Raw genomic sequence first — 12284 nt, forward strand, 5'->3', positions numbered from 1 at the left:
CCTTAAAATGCATCTTACAAAGCCGCTCCTTCATTGCCCTGGCGGTGTGCTTGGGATCATTGTCATGCTGAAAGACCCAGCCACGTTTCATCTTCAATACCCTTGCTGATGGAAGGAGGTTGGCACTCAAAATCTCACGATACATGGCCCCATTCATTCTTTCATGTACACGGATCGGTCATGCTGGTCCCTTTGCAGAGAAACAGCCCCAAAGCATGATGTTTCCACCCCCATGCTTTACAGTAGATATGGTGTTCTTTGGATACAACTCAGCATTGTTTCTCCTCCAAATACGACGAGTTGTGTTTATACCAAACAGTTCTACTTTGGTTTCATCTGACCATAGGACATTCTCCCAATACTCTTCTGGATCATCCAAATGCTCTCTAGCAAACTTCAGATGGACCCGGACATGTACTGGCTTAAGCAGTGGGACACGTCTGGCACTGCAGGATCTGAGTCCCTGGCGGCGTAGTGTGTTACTAATGATAGCCTTTGTTACATTGGTCCCGGCTCTCTGCAGGTTATTCTTAATAAATTCTTTCCAAATCAGACAATGTGATTTTCTGGATTTATTTTCTCATTTTGTCTCTCATAGTTGAGGTCTACCTGTGATATCAATTACAGGCCGACCTCATCTTTTTAAATGGGAGAACTTACATAATTGGTGGCTGACTATATACTTTTTTCCCCACTGTAATATGAGTTTTTTTTTTGTTTTTTTTTAAATTTGTATAAAAACAGGAGCAGTAAAACATATGCTGAAAATTGTACCTGGGTGGTGGGAGGGCAGTCAATAAATGGTCTCTTGCTAAGGTATCCAATAAAGAGTATATTCCCAATATCACCCAACTCATCTAGCCAATACTATGCTCATTGATTAAAAAGTAGCGCATCCAGGAATGTCAGACTGCTGCAAAACTTGGCATGCAGTTATATCTCAGGCAGATATGTAAGTAATTACAGATGTGGGCTGGTTTGACTCTGGGTTTTACCAAAAGAGGGTATAAAACTGCTTCCCCCACTGACCTATAAAAAGGCTCTCAGAGGCTACTTTTGGGTAGTGTACCACAAGGTTAGAGATCAGTTACTGCTAGATTTGCCTCTATGGCTCACTCAAAGAGATTTTGCCTTGTTAAAAGATTTTGAGATGGGGGGTATCATTGGACTGAGAGAAGCAAGATTAACAATCTGCTTGCCATCTACGCTGCTCTGACCTAGCATTTAGGTGTTGGGAGCAGTTACATGAGGACATGCACACATGGCCAAAAGGCTTTGGATTGCCCAGACAGACCACCAGTAGTGATGATTGTTTGATGCACTGATAACCACAAGCTTTCTTGTCCACCATCCAAACATGGATGACACCTTCATTACACTCCCCTGTCACTGACCGGACCATTTCCAGTTGCTTAGTAGAAGAATATTTGGTCTCATGTTGCCTTCATTTGCAGTTCAAGAAACCTGAACTGTGGCTATTAGAATTTATGCACATTTACAAAGTATCTCTCCTCCACTAATGTTATGGTGCCATTCTTTAGTTTTCCAGTGCCTCACATTGACAGAAGCCTAATAACATTTCATAGAATATTGTATTTGTAAAAAACCCTTAATGGTTCACACGTGCAATAAACTCTGGCAAGGGGCTCTAAGAGAGTAAAAAAATTATAATAAAACAAGAAATTCTCTACTCATGGATACTTTGCTCCTTCCATTCTGGATATTCAATGGTCGGTAGCTCAGTGGTTAGCACTGCAGCCTTGCAGCACTGGATTCAAATCCTGCCAAGGGCAACATCTGCAAGGAGTTTGTATGTTCTCCACGTGTTTGTGTGGGTTTTCTCCGGATACTCCAGTTTCCTCCCACACACCAAAGACATACTGATAGGGAATGTAGATTGTGAACTCTATATGAGACAGTAACTGACAATATCTGTAAAGTGCTGCGGAATATGATGGCGCTATATAAGTAAGCATAATAATAATAAATTCTTCCTGGTCCAGTTTTGACACACAAAATTCCAGCTTAGAAAATCACTGGCTGAGGCAGGTCACCTCACCTAGAGATGGGCAAACTGGTCAGGATTCGTTTGGGTTCAGGTGGCTCAGGTCCAAGATTTGTTTTGGGATAAAGAAGTTCAGTATGAAAAACACCTTTAAAATGGCTTAAAACATAATGTAGAAGACTGTGAGAACCCCCTAGGAACCTACCTGTGCTATCCATTCTAGCTCTTTAAGAAAAACACAGCCAAAGTTGTCAGATTGGCATTATTAGTATTATTATAGAGTATAATACCTGGAGGGTATACCTCTTTTGGGCCTCAATGTTGTGTCTGGCACTCTGTCTCCCACTCCTTGGTGATGTCTGGCACTCTCCTGTGATGTCTTGTACCTGGGTAACCACTGGCGCCTGTCATTGGGCATCAGTGGTGAAAGGAGTATGGCATTTGTCACAACCTCATGATGCTCAGTGTGTCCATATGACTACTGGTGGCCCAATCACAGGACTCAGTGATGATCCCAGGAGCATGACATCTCAGGAGAGCACCAGATGCCGCGAGGAGGACAAAATGAGGTAACAGAAGGTGAGTATGAATGTTTCCTTTATTTTTGTCACCTCCCCTGGGCATCCACCTATTATACTCTGGGGTCAGAAGAGACCCCAAAGTATAATGTGGTGGACATTTTAGTTACCCTAGATCAGGGGTGCCCAATATGTCGATCGCGATCTACCAGTCGATCGTGGGATGCAGCCAGGGATCCCCGGTGTCTGCTTGTTCACGGTGCAGGCTGAGAGTCGACTCACAGCCTGCGCTATGAACAAGCACTCTGGACACTTGCAGGCCGGGCAGCAGCAGTTCCGGAGGATGACGCGCTCCCTGCTCTTAGGGATGGAGAGAGCCGGGGTGCTGCTTGTTCACAGCGCAGGCTGAGAATCATCTCCGGATACTGCCCCAGCCTGCCATTGTCCAGAGATAACTCTCAGCCTGTGCTGTGAACAAGCAGACACCGGGGATCCCTGGGCGGCCACAGAACACCGCTGTCTTCTGCTCTCATGCTCTGCCCGACCCCACTGACATACCCGGCCCTGCCCACAGACACGCCCGTCCCGCCCACAGACACGCCCACAGGTCCGCCCCGGACCCGCCCACAAGAAGTGGGTAGTAGATCTTTTGTCTTGGTCAGTTTATAAAGTAACTCACATGCTGAAAAAGTGTGAGCACCCCTGCTCTAGATGAATCTCCATTTGTTTGTTCTTGTAAAAAAAAAAGAAAAAAAAAAACTATTTGGAATATTCAGGTCGAGCCTGGAATGGTAAATCGATTCACCTTCAATTGTGTGAATAGGACTTAACCCTAAAGGTGCGGCAGAGATAACTGTCATATCTAGAACCTGGTGCCTGACCCTTGTAGACCATGGAGGCAGTGGTGTAACTAAAGTCTTGTGGGCCCCGGTCCCTATGTAGTCACCACTTTGTGACTTTATTAGGCTCTGTGTATTTTAAGGATGTCTGCAATGATTGTAGATTGGAATGATCCCTTCTCAGGACTGGTCCCTGACTCTTCCAAGCATCTTACCACTACAGCCAGGCACTGTCAGCCTGCAGCACCTACCTTATAAGATCGAGGACACCCATACATATTACATGAGCGAGAGATTCCAAACTCTATGGCTTAGATTAACAGGAAGATTTTAACTTTAAAGTTTAATGGATATGAAATGTTCAACAGCCAGTAATAGAGGTAAATCAAAGGCGTAGTTAACAATTCATATCACCAAGAATAATGAATGATGACCAGCGATGGGAAATTGTACAATGATACTATATGAATGAGCACTTTGTATCTTTTACAGGGTAATGGAATCTTTCATTTGCCAGATGTTAAGAGGAAACTATCAAATTCATTTCATCCTGAAAATGAGCATATACAAAATACAATGTTCTAGTGTCATTTACATCATATCACTTCTAAAGCTCCTACCCAAATAATAAAATTCATACACCATTAATATTGTTACTGTCTGCTCAGTATTTCACTTGTTAGTGCAGAATTTTTTGAATCGGAGCTGTTATTTCCAGTGGGAACAGGGAACGAGTTGAAAGAAGGGGTAAGGATCTATGCACTGGGGTGCAGAGTGGTGCAAAATGGCTGTCGTTTTGCATTCTATTTCATAGATCCCTCATAGATTTCAGTCTATTGAAGGATCTGTGAACACAAACAAGATGAACGGATAAAACAAATCATCAAAAATCATGTGAATAGCCCCATTCATGTTGCTTGTGTGAATAGGGCTTAACCCAAGAGGTTCTGCAGAGTTAAGTGTCACATCTGGAACCTGGTGCCTGACCCTTGTAGATCATGGAGGTAGTGACATAACTAAAGTCTTGTGGGCCCCAGTGCAATCTTTTGTCCGGGCCCCCTACCTCATCCCTACAACGAATTCTTGATAGTGATGGTTATGGGTGCTAAGGAGATTAATCCACCTTAGTGTAGTTAGGGTAATCTGTGGGTCTCCTTGGCTTATGGGCCAGATGGAAGCTGCAATCTCAGTACTGATGCCAGTGCTTATGGGCCCCCCTAAGGCTCCTGGGCCCTGGAGTGACTGCACCCTCTGCACGCCCCTGCATGGAGGTCTACAGCGGAGGTCTAACTTCTGCATCCTCCTGAGTAATAGGGCCGGCTGCAGTTCTCTGCAGAGCTGGTGGCTGGTAAAGGGGCCACAGTAAAATTTATGGTGCCAACATATTTATAAACAGCGCGCACCAGAACGCGTATGGTTTAGAAGTTTCTTACTTTCAGACACACTTATGAAACAGAAGAGTACAAATATTGCTCTGAATTTGTGGCTAAAGTATATTAATTGGAATATGGAATAAACTTAGTTGAAGAATTTTGGATCACAAAAATGAGAATTTTGACACACCAGAAAGTGAGACAGTGTTTTGAAGATCCATACAACAAATTTCTGAATATGTCAAAAATTAAGAATTCATAGCTGCAAATTTCAACACTATTGATAAATATGCCCCTATCTATATAGTATTATGTATGGTGAATGCTGCAATACAACAAAAAAATTACAGTGCACAAATTGAAATTTTTGCTCACCTCTCCCCACCCCAGAAAAAAAATGGCATAAAGAAGGACCAAAAAGTTATGTGTACCACAAAATGGTATTACTGAAAACTACAGCTCAATTGTGGAAAACAATTCAGCTCGATAAATAACAATATTCATATAAGGTTATGGGTGTTGGTATATTGCACACAGAGGAATTTGACGTGGATTTGGGGGTGGATTTTGATTTTTTACTCCGAATCCGCGGCAGATTCCACCCAGATTCTGCATCACATTGTTTTCAATGGGAAGCAGAGATTGCAGCAGATCTGCTTGATCTTGCTGTGGTTTCCGTGGCTCAAGACTCTCTGCTGATTCGGCGCAATCATCGGAGTCTAATCAGAAGCGTAAAGCCGCAATGGAATGTTGTGGTTGGAAAAAGGTGGTGGAAAATGAAGAGGAATTCGTCTTCATTTACTGCCATGTGAACTAATGCTAAAAACCAAACCAATAAAACTGTATTAGGATTACATTTATTCCCATTCCACCCCCAAATATTAATTTTTTACAGTTTACGGAACATTTTGTGGAGTGTTAAACGGTGCCACTGAAAAACACAACATGCTCCCCCTCCAAAAAAACAAGCCTTATATGGCTACGTCAATGTCAATTTAAAAGAATGATGGCTCTTGTAAAGTGAGGAGAAAAAATGGTTTAAGGCCGGGGCCCCACATGGCATAATCATCACGATATGCGAAAAAATTGCGGCGTTTTACAGTCAGAGCAAAGTGGATGGGATTCTAGTGAATCCTTTGCTGACTTTGTGGAAAAAAAACTTGGACTTGCATCGATTTCACAGCCTGTCAATTATACCTACGGAAACAGCGGCAGTTTCCCCATAAGTATAATTAAAACAGAAAGTCTGCAGAGGAAATCTCTGTGAACTTTCTGTGTAAAGCACTGCGGGAAGAACCGCGATGCGTTGCCACTGCAGTTTTTACATCAGCACTTTTTTTTGCTGCGGGACACAACGTGGGGTTTTAGCCTTAAAGAGGACCTTTCATCAGATCGGGCACATACAGTTTTATATACTGCTGGAAAGCTGACAGTGCACTGAATTCAGCGCACTGTCGGCTTTCCCGATCTGTGCCCAGTGTAAAGCGCTATCGGTCCCGGGACCGTAGCGCTTTACAGTCAGAAGGGCGTTTCTGACACTTAGCCAGGGACGCCCTTCTGCCCAGCAGTGCCTATCGCGCTGTACTGTGGAGCGGGGAGGAACGCCCCCTCCCTCTGCTCACAGTGCTTGTCCATAGATGAGTGTTATCGAGAGGGGGGGGGGTTACTCCCCGCTCCACAGTACAGCGCGATAGGCGCTGCTGGGCAGAAGGGCGTCCCTGGCTAAGTGTCAGAAACGCCCTTCTGACTGTAAAGCGCTACGGTACCGGGACCGATAGTGCTTTACCCGGGGCACAGATCGGGAAAGCCGACAGTGCGCTGAATTCAGCGCATTGTCAGCTTTCCAGCAGTATATAAAACTGCACGTGCCCGATCTGATGAAAGGTCCTCTTTAAGGGTTTTCTTAGACATATATGGCACATCCAGCTTTCAGACCTTCACCTATTAGGACAACGTTGCTTCTTCCTTCTCCGCCTGGATGGGACTACTAGGATCTCTGTTCTCTCAATAGGTGGAGGTCCAACCAGATCAGACATTAATGTGGGTATGCGTGAGATATGCAATAAATATTTATGATGGAAAATGCCTTTAAGGAACTTGCAACACTTGATGATCCTGTTTTGCGAATTTCATCACTGAGCATGAAAAACTAACACTCATCATATATTATCTACATAACTGTATACTTGGAGGGCCCCTCCAGAGCACGTTCTTTGCTTCCATAATTAGTTCTAAATTAAAAACAGAATAATGAATATCTACAAATGTGTTACAGAATCTAATGTACATAGTTGACAGCATCTTAATAGAATTTCCATGTTACTGCTTGGTATTTGCATCTCCGTACATTGTCTCAGAGGACTTTAGTGATGATCCTGACATCGCTATTGAGTTGTTGATTATTTTTACTGCAAATATTATTCGCTAAACATTAAAGGGATTTCCAAGACGAAAAAAAACATTGCTGTCTATTTCCAAAAACAGCTCCACACCAGTCTATAGGTTGTGTCGAGTATTACAGCTCAGCTTCATTGAGACTGAGCTGCAATATCACACGTAACCCATAGACAACTGCAATGCTATTTTTGGAAAAATCTAATCATGGATGACTCGTATAAAATCACGTAAAGATATAGATATCATGAGAACGTCTATGTTCATGATACTGTTGTACGTACAACTTACTTTGCTATTTCAGTCGTTAGGCACTGTTCACACTACTGTTATTACAATCTGTTGCTAATATCTATCATAAGCTGACAGCACTGGACATTAACGCTAGTAGAGTAATGAACCAGAGAGATCCCCCTCCATTTGTGTCCATTCCCATGGACAATAATGTTAAAAACATGACGGACACTTTCTTCCATGTGTCCAAGTATCTAACAGAGGAAAAGTAAAAAATCATGGCAGAAGAAAGCTTTTACATGTGGGTGACTGCAGACGGACAACCAATGTAGAGGGTTTCATCTGCATTTTAATGTCCATTGCTCTCATCCGTCACAGGACTTTAAAGGGATTGTGCAGGACTTTAGAAACATGGCTGCTTTCTTCTTCTCAGGAAGTGACATCATGTCTGTTGGTAACATGATATGCGGCCGCTAAGTCCCCTTTATTTTAGTGGGATGGAGATGTGGCGTTGCCAAGTGGCCAACAGACAAGAGGTCAATTCCTGAGAAAAAGAAAGCAGCCATATTTTAAAAGTCCTGCACCACCCCTTTACATAACAATAGTGTGAACCCATCCTTATTCAGTACAGTGGTGAAGGTTCATGAGGGTGAATGGAGGACCAGATCTAGGTAAGACATTGGGACTGTGCGATTGACTTCCGTAGCCTTTGACGATAAGATGTAATGTAGACGTAGCAGGTGAAGCAACAACTGTTTTACCCTAAAATGGCTCCAGCGGGCAAAATATAGGATACTGCTATGTTACATTGGAACCTAAAAACTGAAAGCCGGGCAGGGACAGATCCAGCATAAAAAGGGGGCATTATTATTATGTGGTTGGGCACTAACAGGAGAAGTATGGGAAGTTTCCATGACAGAGAGGAACAGAAATGTAAGTGATGCTCAATTGTACAAATGGGAGACAGTCAACATGCAGGGCCGCTTTAACCATAGGTGCAATGGTGCAGCTGCATCAGGGCCTATGGTTGCAGAAGGCCCCTTAGCCACCTCAGATCCCACATTTCAGGTGATGTCCCACTCTTTGGGGCAGCAGGCAGTGATATCAACTCTGTGTCTGTAGGACACAAATAGAGGTTAAATACAGTAGTGGAGCATAGAGCTATCATCTCTGCGCTCCATTGTTCAACCTTCGGCTGATAATTTCTGTGGCAGGGAAACGCAAAGAGCGCTAAGCGGCACACTTTACAGATGGAGCCTGCAGGTCCAGGTGACGCGATTAGATGAGTATTCTATTTTTTTTATGGAACAATGGTGGTTGATGGGAAGGGGGGCCCACTTTCAAAAAGTTTGCATAGGGCCCCCCCCATGTATTACAACAGCCCTGTCGACATGAGTGAGGAGTTGTGCAGGGCAACCCAAACTAAGCTTTTGCTGAGCCTTTACTATGACCCTGCAAAATGTACCTTGTAATTCTCAGCAAAACATCAGTGATTTCAATATTCCCTTTAGAAAGATACAGTACAAAAAAATCTTACAAGGGTACCTGTGATGGCCATAAAATGTGTTCATGTTATGGTCACCCAATTCCCATCATTTAACATTCAATATCATTAGGTACGGTAGGTCTCGGGTCTATCTAGAGCAGCTACAGAGGCAGCATCTGATCTCGGGCACTTGAGGAGGCCCAATGGCCTTTCTATTATGGAAAAAGTCACCAGCATTACAAATGGCACATGGTAGGTGGGGCATCACCAGTGGGTAGATATTACTAGTACCCCTTCTCATAATTGTGAGTCTCCTAAAAAGTGGCCTCTACACTGTAGGTCTCCAGTTGTTGCACTGCTACAATTCCTCGCATGTCCATGTTGGGAATTATACTTTGTAAATAATCGGGGACCATTTTCCTATAGACCATTTCCAAGAAGCCATATTTAGAGCTGTAAGAAGTATGACAAGGACTGATTTCTTACTTTTCATGGCCTGAGATGAGCATTAATCTCGGAACGCTATATGGTGTTTGGAGCGGTAATAAGGTGCGAGATACATTGTATCTTTACATTTAAGTATGAGATTTGCAGTCATTGCACAGAGCGGTAGTTATCATCCGCATCCCAGGATGGTGAGGTGGCAGCTGACATATGATTCAATTTGTTCGGTGACCTGGGAATGACATTAGCCTAATTGGAATAGTCACCTTTAGTCATGTCGGAGGCATTGTATAATATGGCTGCAGGTACGTCTGCCCAGCACCTGAAACTCAATATCTTCATTTAATGTACTAACCTGATTCCGTAATGGGAAATGCACCTTGGGCTATATAACCCCTGAAGTAATTTCATGCAGGATCTCTCTCCGACCTGTGTCTTTTGCATGAGGTGAAAGGTTAACTGTTTCAGTGACCACATTGCCTATTTATCAGGACTACCCAATTACATTGCACTAAGTTCAATACGGCTGTATCCACAAGACATCATCATTATTAAACTACATTTTGTAACGCTCTCCGCAGGTGAACTTAGCCCTACTTCCTTCACAGAGTTTCCATAATTATTGGAAATTTCAGCTTGAGGATGGCAGCTATGCATTTCATTTCTTAAGGATACAACATAAGGATCCGGTCTCCACGTCCACTGAACTGTGTTTTATCTGTATAATTTCAAAGGATTTTTTTTCTGGCTTTGATTATTTGAAGACCATTTATTGTATCATAAAAAGTTCTGCAAATTCTGAATATTGTGTCACCATTTTTCAGCCCTCTGCAAATAAATTTAGTATGGTTGACATCAGATACATGGAGCATGTATGGCAGAGGTGGTAGATGAACGGAAGCGACTGTCTATAGGACCACACTGCGATATACATTTAGGGGCTAAGATAGGAATCTAATCCACTTCATAAGTGTGTCGCTGTTTTGCAGTGAATTGTGTCAAACCCCCAATGAAGCCGTGATGTTTAGTAATAGGACCTATAATTGTTGAAAGACCTGCATATATGGTCATGTGATCATATCTGAGCATGTCCTCAAGTAGCAGAGCATGTTAGCTGTACTCTGTAAGTGTCTTAAGCGCTGTATTCTTATTTACAGAGGTCTGAGCTGGGTTATTTATGGGTCTGTACGGTCTAAGGCCCCTTGCAGATGACAGTGGACTGGCTGTAGTTTAAACGGCAAGGCCAAGCATCACACAGATGTCAGCCATGTGCTGCTCATGCTTCTGCGACCCCATACATTAAATGAATAGGATCTGCAGAAGCACGGCCTCGAAACCAGACGGAAATAGGAGCTGTCCTGAGTTGTGCGGCCCAGACACTGCGCCGTGTAAGGTCCCTGTGCTACAGTCTGCAAGGAGCCTAAGGTATATTTTTATTCTGGGGTCTGTATTTATTCTGTGATCTGCAATGAGTCTATTTTAGTGTCTATTCCACAGCAGCCAATACATGGGGTTTGCATGTTCTCATTGTTTGAGGTTTCCTCAAGGCTCTTCGGTTTCCTTCCACATGACAAAAATTTGCAAAAAAATAAATAAATAGGCTATCTTTAAAAAAAATAAATGAATGAAACTGACCCTTGTGAGAGTTTGGGACAAGTGCCTGTATAGCAGCCTCTAACTGCTATGCTTGTATTTCAGGCAGTTTCCTTAGGCCCACCCTCCAAAAACCACTCGAAAATAGGTCATAGGAGCCTTCAAATGTGGGTTTCTTTCCCCGGACCATTATTGTGTTGGAACTTGAGGCCATTGGAAGATTGGAGAATTAAAGACAAAAAAAAAACAAAAAAAAAAACACTTGAGCCGGAAGTGTTGAGTAATGGATTCCAGCCATGGTAAGCCATTCACTTAGACCACCATCTTCATTAACCTTTTCTTTACCAATGACCCAATCACAATCATTATGAATAGATTCTGTGGTTAAGGGGTGCAAATTTATTTAGCTGCATTGGGTATCAAAATGCCTTCTCCTGACCCTACATGGGGTATTTATGGTTAACTACTCCAAATCTATAGACCGTTATTGTGTTGCCATATGGAGCCCAAGGACAGTACAGTGTTATAAAGAACATTATGCTAGCCCTGTGGGGGGAGTCCCTTAGGGTAAACCCAATCAGGAGTGGAGGGGTGGCTAGTAAGCATGCACAACCGAACACTTAAGAATTCTTCAAGTTTATTAGACAACGTATTTCGGGCAGAGCCCTTTCTCAAGTGCAATACAAACCAAGTGGCAGTATCTCTTGACATATCGCTGGTTTTTATGATTATGCTAGCCCTGACCTTGGCATGTATCTGGACACCTCAATGCATTGCACCAAAGTCTACTGACCTGACACCTACACAGGACTACCCCTGGAGGTAACAACCTGGTGGTCCCCTTTAGAAAAGTCCAAACCTTTGTATAAAGGGTGAAAGCCTGGGGACCATTTTCCAAAGCAGGGCACTGTCTGTTTAGTTACCATTGTTGATGGCGAGATTGTTCGTATTAAAGATCCCATTATAGACTGGACAGTCCCATCAGATTTTTCCAAACTCTACCGTGTATGGCCAGCGTTACGATACTATTGCACATGATTTAGCAAAGGCAGATAGAAGCACTGCACCCGTACCTGCAACCTAAACCACACGTGCAGCCTGTGTCTACTAACACACATAATAGCGCTATCACTTTATGTAATACAATGCAGATGTCTTGCTTAGTTTCTTGTTCTCTATCTGCTGGAGTTAAAAAGTTGTAGCAACCCCAGATCTGCAGCAGAAGGTACTGAGATTTGTACCATTACATCCAGAAACTTCCCACCTCCTATACTAGTAACTACACAAGTGATTTCTTTCATTTCTATGCATGCAAAAATCATTAGCACACGGTGAAGAAGGTCACATCTGCTAAACTCACTCTTTAAAATAACCTGAAGATAGCTCAGAAAGCTCCCA

The sequence above is a fragment of the Leptodactylus fuscus genome, chromosome 1 (assembly GCF_031893055.1).
Source record: "Leptodactylus fuscus isolate aLepFus1 chromosome 1, aLepFus1.hap2, whole genome shotgun sequence".
In the NCBI taxonomy this organism is placed as follows: domain Eukaryota; kingdom Metazoa; phylum Chordata; class Amphibia; order Anura; family Leptodactylidae; genus Leptodactylus; species Leptodactylus fuscus.